General features: G+C 38.7%; 2 protein-coding genes across 3 annotated transcripts in view; one reads left to right on the top strand and one right to left on the bottom strand.

The window, feature by feature from the left end:
- Positions 1–3,962, bottom strand: part of LOC124124248 (60S ribosomal protein L35a-like) — a 35,446-nt gene extending 31,484 nt beyond the window's left edge. Inside the window, exon 1 of the mRNA XM_046487378.2 lies at positions 3,864–3,962. The gene's annotated coding sequence lies outside the window, so the exon portion shown is untranslated. The remainder of the gene's footprint in view (positions 1–3,863) is intronic.
- Positions 3,963–4,088: 126 nt separating this feature from the next.
- Positions 4,089–19,112, top strand: part of LOC124124247 (dynein regulatory complex protein 9-like) — a 108,491-nt gene continuing 93,467 nt past the window's right edge. The window contains exon 1 of one of the 2 annotated variants that reach the window (XM_046487375.2): positions 4,089–4,255. The gene's annotated coding sequence lies outside the window, so the exon portion shown is untranslated. The remainder of the gene's footprint in view (positions 4,256–19,112) is intronic. The other variant, XM_046487377.2, reaches the window with a different exon arrangement.

Raw genomic sequence — 19,112 nt, 5'->3', positions numbered from 1 at the left:
TATGAAGCACCAACTGTTTGAAATCACCCACCCTCTTTAGAGCACCTTATGCTAAAATAGATTCAGCAGGCAGGGGTAAGAAGTGTGAAAACAATTCAGCAGGCTAAAGGTTAATGGCCCGCATTCATATATGCGGCCCAGTACATTAGCTACTTCAATTGAATCTATTGAGTTTAATGGTTCAGCCTCTTTGTACCAACTAGCTACATCTACTACAGTTTAAGCATATTTATGTTTTGCGTCTTACCTTATCATGAAAAAGAAACGAGCAGCGGTAGAAATTGGCACTAGTCCTGTAGTCCTTGCCAAACTGCCCAATAGTTAAGGTATCATAAGGACCAGTAGAAATTTGCCACTTTCAAGGGTTTTGCTATATGTTATCATTATAAGGACCAGTGGACTAAAACTGTTACGTTTCTACCGCTGAATTAGTCGTAAGAAATATCAAACGTTTTCAGTTTGGTAAATATGGCTATCAATTGTTTCTTTCCAATTGTGAAGAAGTGTATACATACAGTCTGGTCTCCTAGTAAAATGAACGAAGAACTTAGTAAAAATGTTGAATATCACTTTGTCCGAAATATGAGGAAAAATAATAGGGAATAGTTTCATAACAATTTCGCTTTAAGGGCATGGCGATCCATGGATCGGCATCACATAATTTGCATAAACGTAAGACACAAATAGAAGTATTGTTAGGGTCAAGGTCTGGCCCAGGTGGGGGTGTTCCAGAATCCAAATCGTCTATACTACTGCTACTGACGACTTTGTCTTAGTGTTAAACAATGTTCAAGGTCAGAGTGTTTCCAAAATGTTTACAGCTATTACTATCTTGGCCTTATTATGCTGAGAATAACATGTTCACTAAGCATAGGCTATCAAACTTGTAAAGCCAAAGTTGACAGATATTAACCAGGAAATGTGCATATAATATCTAATAAAACTGATGCATCCAATGGGGCCACAAATAAACTCATCAAAAGTAATTCTGTTCTAGAACCCAATCATCTATCAGTGAAATACTATTGGTTAGGTACTTTTTTCAGACTTAGGTGTCACGATCATTGACACACGGAGAGATGAAAAAATATACCACTTTGTTATTTTAAAAAAACGTTACATGGGATTGACAAACATCTTAGACATTGGTGATCGAGTATTCTTGAAATGGCTAACCAATTTATACATGGAACTACAGCAGTAGATCCAGCACAAAACACTAATACTCTCTCTGTGTATACATTCTGTACCTCTTAAACTGCTTCATATACTTAACAAGTGACACCAGTATTTTAGTGTATTTTCCAAACAAGTAAAGTTTAGTTTTCAATATTGTAGTAGATGTATGGAATCAAGCCACAAAAACGCAACTTCTACAGAAAAGCATGCATTCCATGCAAAAGTCGACTTTTATGCAAGTCTGCAAGTCCCATGCATTTCACTACCCAAGACTGGGTATGAAAACATGTGCGTTAACGGGATTCCATATGCATTGTTTAGCATCGTGCTGACAACAACCACTCAGAAAAACAACAAAATTACGCAATTATTCAACATTACGAAATGCCACGCCTGTCCATTGGTATGCCTGAAGCAGGATCCAGTCAACATGATGTTGCAAGACAATTTAACGTCCACAGAAACACCATTTGATGTTTATGGCAACGTCGGCAACAGACGATTGCAGTCAGAGACTATCCTCGGAGTGGCAGGCCACGCGTAACCAATAATCGACAAGACAACTGGATTCGAACAACACACCTACAAAATCGATTCCAGCCAGCAACAGTGACTGCAAGAAGCATCCCTGGCCTTCGATGAGTATCTTCACAAACCGTCGCCTCAGATGTGCAGGGATTGTCGCCAGAAGACCCACCAGACTTCTCATTTTGACAGGAAACCACCGTCAAGCACGCCTACAGAGGTGCAGACAGCTTCTACGCTCGACGGGCATGCAGTGGGGACAAGTTCTATTCACTGACGAGTCTCGTTTTCACCTCAGCCACAGCGATGGACGGATTCGAGTGTACCGATGTCGAGGTGAATGTTACGTCAATCATTGTGTCATGGAAGAGATCGGTTCGGGGGCAGCAGCGTTATGGTATGGGTTGGGATTACAGCAAGAAAGAGGACCTGTTTGATAGTGGTAGAGAGAAATCGCAATGGACAGCGCTACCGCGACAAGATCATCTGCCCTGTTGTTCTACCATTTTTGCATCGTCATGGCCCAGGCATTACCTTTCAACATGACAACGCCCGGCCTCATATTGCTCGACTTGTTCAAGATTCTCTTCAACAAAACAATTTGAATGTCATCCCCTGGCCGGCTCGCTTCCCTGTTCCCTCACCAATCGAGCACGTGGGATGAGATGAATCGGCGCCTTCGACGTCAACCATGTGTTCCACATACACTCCAGGAACTTCGGAACATGCTCTAGCAGATATGGACAGATATACCATAGGACTTTGTGCGACGCCTGGTCCATTCCATAAGACAAAGATGTGTTGTCCAGAGGTGGTCACACAGGCTATTGATTTGTAAATTGACATTTTGGCATTGTTCATGTTTTTCATGAAATCACACATTTTCTGAAGTCAGTATGGCAAATTAAACCATTTGAAGACTTTCAGGAGTCTTTTATCTGTTGCAAACCGAAATTGTTTCAGATTTGGTAAAAAACATACCTTTGCATTAAATCTTATTCAATGTCACAGGAACTTTTGTTGTTCAGTATATATTAATCCATTAGAAATTACAAGAATGCCTGACGTGTGTCAATGAAATTACGTTTTACACACAGCCGCAGGGATAATTCTAGGGTGGAAGCCTTGTGCTTTTAGACCCTAAATTTGGAAAAAGGCCTATGTTTTCAAATACATTGGGGCATTTTAACATTGTGATGTACTAGCAAGTGCTGGTGTACCTCTGGAATATTTGAAATTTTCACATAAAGGGCCCATGTCAGATAATTCTTAGAATGAACCCTGCAACTGGATTTATCATCTGTGCAAGCGCAGAACTGCATGTTTTCCGCTAGCAGAGAGTCCAGCTTGTTGAAAACCCATACAGAAACAATCTATAGAAATCTAGCGCATGTGCACACAATGTCAACATGTCAGCTCACTATCGTCAACACATGAAGTGAATGGGTTACTGGTTATTTCCTCAAGTTGTGGTAATAAAAATTATGACAAGTATGTGTATTGATAGGGAAATTATCTGGGTATACAGCGATATCGACTTTTCGGTCACAAACCCCCAGGATATATTTTTCTTAAATCTCTGAAAAATACGAGGGTAATCGGCCACTTTAGTCTTATAGGATTTATGAGTGTTCTCGGCCATGATGTAGGGTCTTGACTCTCGGCTATTCGAAGCTCTAACCCCATCGACATGTCAAGCAATCTCCATCATTCGAATGACAGTTTGATTGGCATTTTAGAAGTCGTCGAGAAAATCGGGAGACATGGGCTACAGTACAACTTTATGGTTAGGCCTACAAATGTTGTGTTTTCTGAATTTGAATGACGTTTGACAAGAGAATAAAAGTTGATTGTAGTCATGCAATTCATAAATAATACAGATACAAAGAAAGCTAAGATATTTAATGAAGAGTTTTGGAAGTGGTGAAGTAGTAGGGCTATTGTTCACAACCGATGGACTCTCGGTCAGAAATAGTTCTGATTCCTGCGTAGCATTAGAACAATCCACCAATTATCCTTTCGCACATAAGACATCAGTTCAAGAACATATGGTGTTTCAAAATATATGTCTTCAAGGAAACGTTTGTTTCAATGTAAGCTTCGACGCGATTGACTGAAACAAAATTTAAAGATATTATATTCGCCTATCCATTATTCACCTCAAACACACTCCTAGGATCAGCGGAAAAGGAAGGGCGATAAAGGTCGGGCAAAATGAAATATATCGCGAATCAGACAAACTTGAGTTTTCCTTTTTGAAATATAGTGAGAATAATAATGTAAATTATACGGCATCGTCAACTGTAAGAATTGGCTTGAAATAAATATTTGTGTTTTTAAAACACAAACCAAATATTACAAAGGATTCGAGTGCGGTACTACAGTTGAAATACTTCCTGTAATTCGTTAGCAACTTCTGTGGCAACAGTAAACATTATGGGACATGAGCAATACATGCTCTGAGCTAGAATATAAATTGATCCCTTAAATGAGACATGACCTAAGACATTTACACTGGAGCAAGCGAAGGAATTACTCAAAATAATTCAAGGTAAGAAAACTTCGGGTTCGAATAGCGATCGACGATGCACAATGCTGTGCTGTTGCAAATTTTGCATTATTTTCTTTATTTCATTATTGCATAAACGTTTCTAAAGTATCTACTTACTCCATATTTGGATGTTAATATCGGTTTTGATACCTTGATTTATTTACTCATTATGCGAGGTTGGTTTGTACAGACGTACGATCAGAACCACGGAGATTCGTACCAACCGAAAACGGCAGAAGCGTACCTAAACTTCCCGTAGCGACTCGTTACAGATTTGGATCCATTCGTACTTTATTTGACTTACTCGTACACAGATTTGGATGACGTACATAAATTTGGATGAGCCTACATGGATGCCGACTTATTCTCCTGACAGACATTTTCATAAGATTTGAAATGAGCAGGTTGTTGGAAATGTGCGCTTATGACTGACCGCTGACTATAAACTTATGCAGAGATTTAGGTTAGAATATTAAATTTCCCGTCCGATGGTGTAAAATTAATTTCAAATATCTACTGTTTGGAAATACAGATGGTGCTGAGTGTTGTCCCAGATTTTGTTCTGTGTAAAAAAGCAAACATTGCCACCTTAAGCGTACACCAATAAAATACTGTGTGACAATTGTTTTGGTCATCTGCAGTATTTGGGTACCCATTTTGGGGGTTTCCGCAAGGAAACTGCTGCCTTCGACAGCTTCGCTTATATATAAGCACACACTCGCTAGCAAGCCGAAATCCTAAGGCATTTTTTAGCAAAAAGGACCCCAAAAATTAGCTGGATGTGAAAAGTATGGTCTAAACCTCCGCCCCTATTGGGGCTGAGAGTTTTATGATAGAAAGTGAAGCCAAATTATAGTGGTGTCGACTTCATGATGTTTATGGGCGGGACATAAATGACGTAAGACAGCATGTGTCTGATCATGTGACTTTCGTTATATGGACTCGTTGCTACGAAAGCAACTATGCTCATAACTTGTAAATTCATAAACTCTGGCTTGTACAAATAAAACAGAGTCGACTTGGAGTGTAGTGAAGACATCTTTGCACAGGTATGGGATGAATGATAATTATTTTGTTCAATACAGTATCAAGAGAGAAATATTTCAGTTGTTCTGTTGATCATTTTATTCAGTGAACTACATTGTATGTTCATCAGCCGTGATTACATGTATTAGAACTTAGAAGCAAAATGATCGTTTAAGAAAAACTGAAAAAGAAGCAGAAAAAGAAGTTGAATTAGGCCTAGAGTAGATGGATCCACAGACTTATATGACAGTCAAGGTGATATCAACGTCACAAATAATTTGTTTGAATGAGTAAGTATCTATTGATAATCATTTTCCTATGAAAATTCACATGCGTTCAGGAATGAACTGATTCATTGGAAAAGAGGGGTTCCGTCCCCCTTAACCCCCTGTATATTACTTTAAAAATGTCATAAAGGTGGGGTTGTACCTGCCTTGAACCCCGCTGTGGTGTCCGCCTAACCATATATATTGTTCTATAAACAGAATGAACTTACCATAGTGCGATTTATTTAAAAAAAGGGGGAGTTACACCCCCCTTTACCCCCTGTTTTTTACTGTAATATTTCGACAAGGGGGGTCATACCACCCTTGAACCCCCTCTGTGTTCTCTGTGTAAGAAAATATACTGAACTGCATACAGCGTTCGGTAGAAAAAATGGCGGCCTACAAATCCTATTCATTCGACTGTAAATAATGAACTGCGCATGCTTGGAACATTTTTCATTTGACAACTTCCGTAAAAACGTTTGTTCCAGTTTGAGGACCCAAATACTGCAGTCAATTTTTTTATTTAACAGCTTATGGAAATCGTGAAAGAGGAAAATACTTAATCTCAACGACTTAATTACAAATCAAATGGATGTGTATGCTTATGTATAACATTATAAATTTGATACGAATAATGGCTTGCTATCACAATGGCTGTTACCTTTTCTTATCAAGTGCACTTAATGTACTATATATCGCTGTGTATAAAGCAACCCCACATATAAGACGACCCCCTTGTACACGCCTCCAAAATCCAGGTACTGAAAATCTTGAAATTAATGCGTCTCCAAGTTAATACGACTGCTGGTCCCTAGCCAAAAATGCTGCAGGAATAGTTTTCCATAGCCTTACAGTTGATGGAATAAAAGAACACGTTAAGAGTTTTATTCTAGTATATGGAATCACAATATTGTCTGAATTTCTTAAATTATATGATACATTTGAACCAACAGTAGTAGTATAGGTAATGGTGATTCTGCCGCAACCCCACTGGAGCCAGATTTATATACCTACTACAGAGGGAATTTTTTATGTCAAAACGATGATGCAATTCTATGATCGTCATGAGATTAAACTAAATTGTAATGACAATATTCTCTATTATTTTTACTCATACGCATACCATTATTTTGAACAAAGTAATATTCAACATTTTTACTAAGTTCTTTGTTCATTTTACTAGGAGACCAGACTATATACTCTTCTTGGTAATTGGAAAGAAACAATTGATGACCGTATTTGGTTGGTTTGACAACACTGATATAATATATAGCCATTGCTGTTGAAATATGATCCTCAGTGCTGTTCAACTTTGCTTCGGCGAGTATCCGAATATTATCATGTTTTAATGCTTTCTTTTGCAACCTACGAGAAATGAATTTTATCGCTATTCCTGCCAGTCCTGAGACTCCAGCCGTTATTTTCATGCCAAGTACGATAGGCGCGGCGATTATAGTTGATAATAAACCAACACCCGCTACACCGAGTCCGATGCCAGCTGTTACAAGCGCAGGTCAACTCCGTCGAGAGCATTCACGGCTCTGCAATACTTTTTATACAATCCAAGTCTCAACTCCCTCTCCTTCTCTATTCGATGTTTTATGTCACTTATTTGATGTAATCGAAATCCATCAACAGTATCCATCTTTTCATCGAGCGCTGGCTGGATATAAACCCATAGTGTATATCATTATATCATATAATAGTCTTTAATTGGTCTTGCTTCAATGTTTTGAGAGTATACATCAACCTTTTTAATGTATATTATACGGCATGAATATCTTAGTAAGAGAAATGCTGTCACTTTTAATAATTTGGACCCCCTCAAGGGTTGCAACGTGTGATACTCCCATATGAATAATACTGCAACGTTGACGTTGGTGTTTCTTTAGCCATTTAATTGATAGACCTGGTAATATTTCGAAGGCATCTTCTCGTGCATCTCCAAACAAGACTTCAATAATAAGCGTATAAAGATTAGGTACTTCACTCAAGTTATCTTTAATATCATTGAATTCAGTAACCAAATTTAAACTAACATTTTATACTCCCGGACGACTAAATAACATATAACCTGTGTTTCTGGCAGGTGGGTGACTAACACACTTTTTCGTTTTGATGGAATATAAGCCCCGAGTACGACCCCACTATTTATTATCTTAGTTAAATTATGTGCCTTACCCGTCATCATATGGTGGGGTAATGACGATATTCAGTAGCCACTCGATTTTTTCTTCGATCAAAGTCCATTTATTATCATCGTTGCGAGTAAGATTGTGCGAAGTGTTTTTATTGAGTCTACTAACGTCGACATCGCTTAAATCTCCTAGATTACCTGTGAATGTAACTTCTTTCCGCTTGTATACATTATCTTGTAAGTGTAAAGCGTATAACTTACCATCAGTACCGGGTTTACCGAATCCTTCTGTGTCTCCGAGATCGGAAAGCGCAATTGTATTACATTGTCTGAGTGTTCCAGGGCCTGATGAATCAACCATTATTTATAATATGGAGTGTTACATTCAAGTATCCTATATGTACAGGTTGATGTTTTACATCTAATACAGAAATTTTGAGGTCTGAAATAATACCCCGCTTTAATTTTTTATATTGTAATGTTGAGAAAGATTCCGTTCTACCTCTATTATATTTTTCATCTTTGACTGGAATAGCTCTCAGTAGAGTTGAAGGACTTTCCAGTTGAATGTTATCCGTTGTACTGATCTGATCAAGATGGATGCACAACTCTTTGTACGGAACTAAATTAGGTAATTTAAATCCCCCCAATGTTCTGTTGGGATGTATTGTCATCGATGGTAATCTAAGCGTATCTGCTGAGCCCCATCCCAAAAGTATTTCCTTTTCTCCAGCGCTTAAACTCAGTATCCCATCGGACTCACTTTGTGTGAGACTAGCTCCCAAAGGCTTAAAAAATTCATCATTGAGTGAGCAAACGCTGTAAAACCCATCAGGTATATTAAGATATTTGTCAATAGCACTGTTTTCAGTGATAAATATCTCATAATTACCTCTCACAGCACTTATATTGGTCCACCGCGGGTAATATGTTTACAGCACAGAGAGCGACTTCAAGTTGTCCATCCGAGTTATCGATAGTATGAAGCAGTTCAATAGACTGACCATTTGTTATTCCCGGGAGTGTAACATACATATTAAATATACAAAGATACCATATCATAACTTAAATATGAAATCAACTTACATTACCAATCAGTCGATTTGCTAGAAAAGCACCTTCCTGCACCCAATTTTGAGTTGATACCGTTAATGTTTTAGCTTAACTGCAAGTCTTGTGTCTCATCGATGCTTCTCACAGCGTCCGTATATGTACGTTAACAAGTGTGGAATTAATCCAAATAACATCTGTACTCAGCTTACTTAATTAGTAGTATAGGTAATGGGGGTTCTGCCGCAACTCCACTGGAGCCAGATTTATATACCTATACCACCACTACAGGGGGAATTTTTTATGTCAAAACGCTGATGCAATTCAACAATGGTCATGATTATCAAGTTAAATTGGCTCTAGCTCACCACTACCTGGAGTCAATCAATGATACCATTATTACAAAAACAATGATGAGACTAAACTAAATTGTTATGACAATATTCTCTATTATTTTTACTCATACGCATACCATTATTTTGAACAAAGTGATATTCAACATTTTTACTAAGTTCTTTGTTCATTTTACTAGGAGACCAGACTATATACTCTTCTTGGTAATTGGAAAGAAACATTTGATGAAAGTATTTGGTTGGTTTGACATCACTGATATAATATATACCTTGTGGTAATTGTTTAATGACCCTAATCTCTTACCATTAAGACATTTTCTACTGTTGTTAAATAAGTGCATTCAGATATGAGGAAGGATATGTGCTATACTGTGTACGACTATAATATGATCTGGATTATTAATAGGATATTTCACCGGTCCGTTTTGACCAAGAAAAAAATTCCCATTTTGGCTCTGGGTCTGTTCAGGATGGAAGATACCAGCATGCAGGGGTGTTGGTGACTTGTTATTGTAATTGGCAGGACATGGATCTTGACATTTGACACGTGCTAAGGGATGAGATGGCTTGGGACATTATCTAACAGTAACAACACATGTCGGTGACCTCTTGTCATCTTCTTGTTGAAGCAATTCAAGCAATCAGCAAAGAAAACCCCAGTCTTCCAAGCTTTTGTTATCAAAGTTTCAAAGAAAATTAGCTGTAAATGCAATAGAGATCATAACACTTAAGTAAGTAAAGAAAGGGACTGGTTTCTAAACGATAATGATATTGGTAAATAATACTTCCTTAAGTTGGCATTATATCAGGGATGTCTCAGAAACAAAATGGAATTTTCAATAATGAACAGGTTCGCATTATAAAAAGGTAATTTGATAGTGCGGAAATCCGTTCCAAGAAACCATGTGGTGTTACTTTGATACCAATGATTCAAGGTCATGGTCATTCATAATTGGCGCCCCATGAAGCTTCAAAAGTGTGGACCTTCTAAAACAGGGCATTTTTCCTGTTGACTTACAAGTCACTACTGGTATCAGGAAGGATATGTGCATTACTGTGTAACATTATAATAGAGCCTTTATTAACTATGTAACATGTAACTTGTCCGTTTTGACTGAGAAAAACAGTCCATTTTGGCACAGGTCCAGTTTGGCATTATTAAGGGTGGTAACTCTATTCGTCCCGTTGGCAACTGGAGCCTTCATTACCCGCCACTACAACAGTATCAAGATCTGTAGCCGAGTATTATACTGCTCTCCTATCTTCTATTTTACCTATTATCAGTGCCGGCCGAAAGAATAAGTGTTTGTGCGTTTAACACAATCTACCGGGAGCTTAATTAGCGCGTCTCGCAAAACGCTACCGTGGCTCACGCTCCAATATGCACTCGACTGACCCATCCTCGGTCAAGCTAACGCGCTGTGCGGTCAATAAACATGCATTCCGCAATTCTGTGTTTGCTTAACTCTATTGACAGTGTGTATTGTGAATTCGCGCCAATGCAGATATGAGCTTCCACGTGGACCACTAACGAACAGAAAATAAGATGTTGATATAGATCCATCTGAAAACATTAATGCTCTCCATACATCATGTTGTACAAGGTGTCTGGTTCTGTTATGTGTTTTACACACATCTGGATGTATCGTCCATACGTGCATGTGCGCGAAACTGCGTGCTTCCCGCTGGCAGAGAGTACAACATATAGCGTGAAGAAAATCCATACAGAAACAGACTATAGAAATCGCTACCGTCGAAACATGAAGTGAACCTGTCTGTTGTAGTAAGAAAATTATGACAAGTACGTTTAAAAGATAGTACATTAATCGGAGAGTTCAGCGATATCAAACTTTCAATCACAAACCTACCGTAAATCCCACAGTCTGAACAGAATTTATGAAGGAGGTAACACTTCGGGCGGGATGTAGGTCATGTTTTGACTGAAGCACCCCACACGCGGCTCTCGGACGACCCCGCTATAGCTGTCTCGCCATACCATTACCGTGCACGTGGATCACGTTCCAATATGCACCCGACCGACCGACCCAGCCGCATGGGACTGAGGTACGCTGACACGCTGTGAGGCCAATAACCATGTATGCGCTGTTCTTTGCTTAACTCTGTTGACAATGTGTATTGTGAATTTGCGCCAATTGATGCAGATATGAGCTTTGACATATCAAAACATACGAGGTCGATTATTACACCAAGCTACACTGTTTTCTATGCAGAACCGTTGAACATACGAGCGCAAACGTTAATGTATTTTTATAGTCCGTTTCTGATGGCGTTGTCCATCAGCTGTATAAACACTGTATCTCATTGACCCTGATAACTGATTTCTGTAGCCCATAGCCGAAAACTATACACAAAGCTCACATACTAGTTTGTTATATAAAAAACCCATACCACTGGTCTATCAACAATAATGTAGCGTATAGCGTAAAGAGGACACAGTATTGCTGGCGATTGAAGTGCAGTGAACGGGACTTATTTGTCATTTTACTGCTGCTTCTTTCAGTGTCTTTTACTTTAAAAAATGTTTGAAGAGTTCGTAAAGCACCTTTGTCACCCCCCACTAAATGACATTTTCAAAACATGTGAAATAAGAGTTTGATGTATGTAGGATTTGTGATTTGTGACTGCATTTCAATATCGAATTGCACATGTAAATACTAAAGATTGCCTAGTTTGCCAGTTATAGAATGATCTGGTTAGGAGCAAGATGTTGAAAGATGTTGTTATACATGGATTATGTATCATTTCTCTATTATATGCTGCGTGACTGCAATTAGGCATGGTAACAGCCAATCCCAACAATTCACACGAAATTTAGCCGAAATCAGACCAGTAGTTCCCGAGTAACAGGTGTCTAGAGTTGTGCTATATGGCAAGTTTATGGACTGGGGCCAAGGAGTGCCATTTTCAAAAAGCTGTAGCTCCGTTGTCCATTGAGCTACAGACAAACGGTTTGGTGCTCTGGCATCACCAAAACAAGAGCTATCAGGTCAACATATGACATACGTATATATTTTCTTTGAAGTTGTTAGTATGGTACTTGGAGCCAAAGTATGGAGAGTTTGGAAGCTTTTGAGCTGGTAGTTTGAGCTGAGGAGATTTTGGGAGTCAAGTACTGAGAAATCTGGTAAAAAACAGTGCCAAAACACTTAATCCGATCTGGAGGCCAAATGATGCAATTTCGCTACATTGGATGTGTAGAGAATTTGTTGGCCATCTGATTCCGCACCTGTTCAAGAATTTTGGAAGTCTTTGGAGCTTTCATGGTGGAGATATTAGCTGTTGAAATTGCAATTTTAAAAGTTGTTTTGAGTTGTCTGCTCTTAGTCTTTTAGTCTAGAGTCTTGAGATTTTTGTGGGCATCACTTCAGTAGCTAAGCTATCTTTGTGGAAATTTTCAAGAGATTCTGAGCAGTAGTTTTTGAGCTACGATTGGTACAAAAAACGCTGGAATAATAATAATAATAATAATAATAATAATAAATAATAAATAATAATAATAATAATAAATCTAACAATTACAATAGGGCTCTTGCCAGGATGGCAGGGAGCCCTAATAAATAATAATTAAAGCTGCAAGCAGCAATGGCGGGCTCCAAGTAACACTGTGCCCAAACGTCCATGTTCGAATCCTCAAAGGGTTTCCTTGAACCAAATCCGTCAAATGTAGGCACCACTTGCAGGGTATTGTCACATGGAAAATGGCGTGTGTCAGGGTGTCCAGGTCTGTTCTAAAACCATTTCCGACCTTGAACATGTTCGAATCCATAAAAGGTTTGCTTGTGCCAACTCTGTCAAAAGATAGTCACCGGAAATCGCCGCTACGAAATTGGCGTGTTCCAGGGGTGACCCAAATATAAATCAAATATTACCACCAAGCGGTGTTACTTTTAGCATACAACCAATAACAATAAATGAGATGCATATGGCACACTAACTTCATGTAAACTTGCAATAGTTTCTGTGGAGAACCTTACAAGATATGATATTTAAAGCAAAATTTCGTTGAAAAAAATTATCAAAATCAAAATTCAATACGGCCGTATCGAGCCAGTGGTTATTTTTCTAGCTCTGGTACAAACTTCTTTGTCAGTTGGGCTCCAGTCAAACGGATTAGCGTTCTGCGTTCGTCGGGGCCCCGGGTTCCTGTCGCATTGCTGAGATAAAGTGCTAAACCTGTTTCCCACCTCGTTCATATATTCGAATCCTCAAAGGGTTTACCTGTACCAACGCCGTCAAATGTCAAGAACCTCTTGTGAGACATCACCACTACTAAATTGACCTGGGTCGCCCAGGATGTTTTAACTAATTTCCAACTTCGACCATGTTCGAATCCTCAAATGGTTTGTTTGTACCAACGCCATCAAATGTAAGGAACCACTTGCAAGACATCACCACATGTGTCCCAGTGTGTTCTTAACCCATGTTTGACTTCGACCATGTTCGAATCCGCAAAGGGTTTGCTTGTACCAACGCCATCAAATGTAATAAACCGCTTGTGAGACATCACCACACGTGTCTCAGGGTGTTCTTCACCCATCTTTGACTTCGACCATGTTCGAATCCGCATATGGTTTGCTTGTACCAACCCCATCAAATGTAATGAACCGTTTGTGAGACATCACCACACGTGCCCCAGTGTGTTTTTAACCCATGTTTGACTTCGACCATGTTCGAATCCGCAAATGGTTTGCTTGTACCAACGCCATCAAATGTAATGAACCGCATGTGAGACATCACCAAACGTGTCCCAGTGTGTTCTTAACCCATGTTTGACTTCGACCTTGTTCGAATCCGCAAAGGGTTTGCTTGTACCAACGCCATCAAATGTAATAAACCGCTTGTGAGACATCACCACACGTGTCTCAGGGTGTTCTTCACCCATGTTTGACTTCGACCATGTTCGAATCCCCAAATGGTTTGGTTGTACCAACGCCGTCAAATGTAATGAACCGCTTGTGAGACATCACCACATGTGTCCCAGTGTGTTCTTAACCCATGTTTGACTTCGACCATCAAGCATTCAAGCATCGGTTGAAAAAGGCCAATTCTAACTCTGGTCGTCAAGGGTAGTACACATAATATTGAACAAGGCTGTGGAGAACACCAGGGTATCTGCAAAGCCAGTGAATGGGGGTTTATAGTAGATTTATGAGGCGCTTCCTTCAGTATTTGTACTTGGTTGAAAAAAATTATCAAAATCAAAATCCAATATGGCTGCAACTAAAAAAGAAATCGAAAAACGGCTATGCTAATTTGTTGTGTTCTGTATGGAGACAATTCTCAGAAAGTTTGAAATCATTTCTTGAAGTGGATTCAGAGAAGATAGTGTTTGAAGACAGGTGCCCAAAAAACCCTGTGAAAACCTTGAATCCAATATGGCTGCCAAACCACGTGACCAATGACCAAAGTCAAAGAACAAAAATTATCAAGCAACTGAAGCAGTAGATACATGCAAGGTTTGAAAGTAAACAGACAAACGGTTGTTGAGCAACAGGGCAAAATATATCGTAAAAAAATACTTGTTTTTCAGTTATCTGCCCTTGGCCTTTGGGCCTACGGCCTTGGCTTTCTGGCGGGCACTAGTACCCAACGGTCTACAAACACACACACATGTTGAACAAAATCGAGCTAGTGGTTATTTTGCTAGGGCAGGTACAAAAATCGGCGGAATAATAAATAATAATAAATAATAATAATAATAAATCGAACGATTACAATAGGGCTCTACAGCCTTTCGGCTTGGAGCCCTAATAAACCAACACCGGCTACACCGAGTCCCATGCCAGCTGTTACAAGTGCAGTGTCAACTCCGTCGAGAGCATTCACAGCTATGCAATACTTTTTATACAATCCAAGTCTCAACTTCCTCTCCTTCTCTATTCGATGTTTTATGTCACTTATTTGATGTAATCGAAATCCATCAACAGTATCCATCATTTCAGATGCTTCATCGAGCAGCGGATATAACCCATAGATGATAGTATATATATTTTTATATCATATAATAGTCTTTAATTGGTCTTGCTTCAATGTTTTGAGAGTATACATCAACCTTATTAAATGTATATTATACGGCATAAATATCTTGTGTTGCTTGAGCCAATCTAATTGATAGACCTGGTAATATCTCGAAGGCTTCTTCTAATGCATCGACAAACAACACTTCAATAATAAGCGTAGAAGGAATATGTATTGCACTCAAGTTCCATTTTATATCATTGAATTCTAGTAACCAAATCTAAACTAACATTTTTTACTGCTGGACGACTAAATAACATATGACCTGGGTTTTCTGGCAGGTGGGTGACAAAAACACTTTTTCGTTTTGATGGGATATAAGCCCCGAGTACAATCCCAATATTTATTATCTTTGTTAAATTATGTGCCTTACCCAACATCACATACGGTGGGGTAATGACGATATTCAGTAGCCACTCGATTTTTTCTTCGATCATAGTCCATTTATTATCATTGTTGCGACTAAGATTGTATGAAGTGTTTTTATTGAGTCTACTAACGTCGACATCGCTTAAATCTCCTAGATTACCTGTGAATGTAACTTCTTTCCGCTTGTATACATTATCTTGTAAGTGTAAAGCGTATAACTTGCCATCGACAACGGGTTTACCAAATCCTTCTGTGTCTCCGAGATCGGAAAGCGCAATTGTATTACATTGTCTAAGGTTATGCGTTCCAGGGCCTGATGAATCAACCATTATTTATAATATGGAGTGTTACACTCAAGTATCCTATATGTACAGGTTGATGTTTTAAATCTAATACAGAAATTTTGAGGTCTGAAATGATACCCCGCTTTAATTCTTTATATTGTAATGTTGAGAAAGATTCCGTTCTACTGCTATTGTATTACTCATCTTTGACTGGAATAGCTCTCAGCAGAGTTGAAGGACTTTTGAGTTGAATATTATCCGTCGTACTTATTTGATCAAGATGGATTCACAACTCTTTATAGGGAACTAAATCGGGTAATTTAATTCCATGCAATGTTGTGTTGATTGATATTAATCTTTTTACTAGTTCGGCTTCAAATCCAATTGTATCTGCTATGCCCCATCCAAGAAATATACCATTTTCTCCAGCTCTTAATTTCAGCATCCCATTTGACTCATTTGTGTGAGACTAGCTCCCCTAGGCTTAAAAATTTCATCATTGAGTGAGCATACGCTGTAATACCCATCAGGTTTAATATTATTTATTTTTTCACCCATTCTTAACCAATTATTTCTTTTCGCATCATTTATATTGATCCAGTAAAGATTGGCGTATTAAAGGAACTAACCATGATTTAGGCGTTCCTTACACAGGGAAAATAACCGTCAAAGAAGAAAGCGATGATTTATTTAAAGAAGTTAACAAAGGTCCATTTAATGCGTTTAAGTTGTTGCATACGAGCAAACTTTACATAAGAATGTATGATTTTTTTCTAAAAACCCATCATTGGTATAAAGAGTGGGGACTTTCGAATAACAATTGGAGAAGTGATATTATGAGTTTTAAGCATGGTTTAATTTATACTGTAACAAAATTTGTACAACTGAACGATACCGCAAACGCTTGGAATGAATTTCTTAATGATAAAACAGAAAATAATTTTACTAACCCAGGAGTTGTAAGAGTTAATGAATCAATAAGAACTTATGTATGGGCAATTCTTGGTGCACAATCACAAACACGAACGGGAATAATTGGTTCTGGGACGGCGCTCGATGCACAAAAACAGTTTGTCGCAAACGTAGATTATGCTATTAATTCACCAGTTGACATACAATCTTCTATAAAGCGTTATCAAGATGTATTACAGTACGCTCAATCCAAAGTAGACTACGTTTATGCGCCGGGACTATACATGTCCCTGAGTAATATGGAACTTAAGATCAGTCAAATGATCGGTTATAATAATAAAATTGTTATTGCTTCCGATCAACAAAAAACAGGTATAAATTCAGATATTAATACCGAATTAATAACGCAAACAAACACAGGTGAAACGGGAATAGTCAAGCCACAGTCATCACAACAGCCATCTACTGATGCTCAGTCACAAGTACCGCCACATATCGCCACTAAAAATCAATCACATATCGATGAAAAAACAGCGCTTATAGTAGGTGGAGTCATGGCTGGTTTATTCATGATTTGGTTAAATAGTTCTTAATGAACTGATTTGGATAAATAATCTTTAACGGATAAGTACAACAGCCCGGCAATTGCTACAATCAGTGCCCACAAGTTTTGACTAAGCCAAGTGGCGGTCTTAGCTAATGAATTCAAGAGCCAGGAAACAATACTCCCTATTATACCTGGAAGTGCAGACGCGGCTTTCCCAGCGAGCTTTCCCAGTGCTTCTCCTAATGCTTTTAAATGCTTTTTTATCCACTTTTTTACACCATTTTATCACTAGTGTGCCACCTCTTCTACCACCACCACCGGTTAACACGAGAGTCAAAGACCTCGTAATTCCCTAATACTGAACTCCGAGTATGGTGATACATGTACCTGTAACGTGGAATTATCAGAGTAGGTATCCAAGATTTCTCCGAGTTTGTCCGAGGCCGGCTTCGAGCTTTCTTCCAAATTATCTTTATCTATGGCACCGAGTTCAGCACGCACAGTCTGAAGAGCCTTAGTAGTCTTCGTAAAAAGTTTTTCTCGTGAGTAGTCCACAAAACCTAGTTCATTACGAACAGTGTTGATGCCATGTTTACTGGCTATCGTAGACAAGGCTAGGGTCTTATGAGTACGAGAATTCATAAGATCAATATCCGGAGAGCCACACAGTCGCAATATTCCTTTACTATCTATCGTAAACTTTGAATAGTCACGACCTATTGGGCTTTCTTTTAAGGCATCGTTATAATCATTAACGGTTGATTGCAAATGTTCATCGTTAAGATTCATAAAGCTGGTTGCGTCAGTACTGTCTTTGATTGTACTCGTATAACAAAGTTATCTAGATTAAAATCATCCATATTTATATTAAACATAAGGTTACATAATTTCAATATAAACAATGTCTTCGCAATACGGATGCAAGTTAAACCCACAACGTAGACTTTGGGATCCATTAGGGGTCAAAGCAATTCGTCAGTCTGTAACTATAACTAATAATCTGAGTACCATTGATCAGAATCAAACACTTCTGGTTCGCTTTCCTAATCTTGTTGCACACGATGTGTTAGTTCCGGGAACTCCCCGACTATCATTTACAATTAGTTCGAATTCTACTGACGCTAGCAGAGAGCTCCTTCAGAACATAGGTCGTGCTATCGTTAAGAAAATCGCGATTAAAATTAGTGGTAATGAAGTGTTGAGTATTGACGACAGCAATGTATATTTCTGTTACATGGATCTCTGGAGAACGGCTAAAGAACGGGAAAACTTACAGTACCAAGGTATTTGTAATCGGAATGCATTGAGACTGCGTGTGGGTGCTGATAGTGGTGATAATACCGTCGTAGGAGATGTTGCTGTTGCTGATGAATTAGGTAACCGATTCTATATTCCGCTTGACTTTGAATTACTAGATAGTCACATGCCCTTCTATCAAGCATCCCTAGGCGATAGGTTAGAATACAAACTCACTTTTAATGACTACGGCAGAGTAATCAAAGCTGCTGAAGATGGTACTAGCTATTCTACTGACAATATCTCACTGAAGTATGATATGATAACAGATCGTGAATTAGCCAGACAAATTCGTAACCAGTATACCGGAAGTTTAGGCATTTTGTACGATCGCGTGCTTCGACACCGAAAGATCACCAGGAAAAAAAGAGATATGACGTGGAATATCAATCTAAACGTCCCAGCGAGATCGTTAAAGGGTATTTTAATGTTGTCAAGGACCCCTCTGAAAAATTTGCAAGATATACCGAGAAGTTCTACAATCCCAAGATTACAAAAGTAAAATTGACTATTGAGGGCGTGCCTTATCAACTATATAGTCAAGGCATGCGAGCATATCAACAGTGGGATGAGAT

Source organism: Haliotis rufescens, unplaced genomic scaffold (assembly GCF_023055435.1).
Source record: "Haliotis rufescens isolate VD_foot unplaced genomic scaffold, xgHalRufe1.0.p SCAF_9, whole genome shotgun sequence".
Classification (NCBI taxonomy): Eukaryota; Metazoa; Mollusca; class Gastropoda; order Lepetellida; family Haliotidae; genus Haliotis; species Haliotis rufescens.
Note: the sequence above shows the minus strand (reverse complement) of the source record. Positions and strands in the feature narration are given on the sequence as shown.